The sequence below is a fragment of the Penaeus chinensis genome, chromosome 33 (assembly GCF_019202785.1).
Source record: "Penaeus chinensis breed Huanghai No. 1 chromosome 33, ASM1920278v2, whole genome shotgun sequence".
Taxonomy (NCBI): Eukaryota; Metazoa; Arthropoda; class Malacostraca; order Decapoda; family Penaeidae; genus Penaeus; species Penaeus chinensis.
In genome coordinates, this window is record NC_061851.1 from 12,148,466 (window position 1) to 12,149,214 (window position 749).

The 749-nt window shown below is 53.9% G+C and overlaps 1 protein-coding gene across 1 annotated transcript in view; it reads left to right on the forward strand.

Annotated features, from left to right (window-relative positions):
- The first annotated feature begins 543 nt into the window (after positions 1–543).
- The window catches only part of LOC125043243 (monomeric sarcosine oxidase-like), a 19,343-nt gene continuing 19,137 nt past the window's right edge, over positions 544–749 (forward strand). The window contains exon 1 of the mRNA XM_047639250.1: positions 544–598. The gene's annotated coding sequence lies outside the window, so the exon portion shown is untranslated. The remainder of the gene's footprint in view (positions 599–749) is intronic.

Genomic DNA, 749 nt, shown 5'->3' on the forward strand with positions numbered 1-749 from the left:
GCCGACAGGGAGAAATCTCTGCTCGACGCGGGCGTGGGAGATAGCCTCTGATTAGCGATCTCACTCGTATTTCACCCTCGCAGTCTCCTGGTTAGCCGAGGGCGCCACCGTTGCCATGGGCGAGAAGTCCGTGCACGGTGGGGCCCCGATGGCGCCTGGCAGGCCGCCCTCTCTGCTCCCAACCTCCCCGTTAGCCGAGTGCGCGCCGCAGCCCGGGCATGTGGACTCGCCGTCCCATGAGTTCGCTCATGCAAGGCGAATCCCGCCATGCCAGGGTCACGCGCGCACAGATGGCGCGGGGCCTCCCTCTCCAGCCTTTGTCCTCCTTTCTGCCTCCCGGTCAGCTATGCCCCCCAACTTTTACCCCGCATGTTGGGTTAAGCCCCGACTCTTTTCTCTCTTACTAAATCATCTTTTCGATCCCCCCCTTTATCCTTCCCCTCTCCCGCCTTCTTTCCCCCCGGTAACGGGTCTTTTCTTTTAAACTTTTGCTTTGGTCAGAGAGAGAGGCTTTTATCTTGTGTGGTGACAGATCGTTGGATTTTTAGCTGGCTGACTGGTGCTTCTCGAGCTGTGGCGGGTTGCCTCTGTATATCAAGTAAGTGTATGGTGTGTTTTCGTGTATATTGGTTATGTTCAGAAAGATTTGTGCGTAATAAATGTATAATATGGATGCTCTTTTTATGTTGCCTTTTAGTCAGCTAGTGATGTTATTTCTTTCTTTTATTGTGACTACGGACGGGATCACT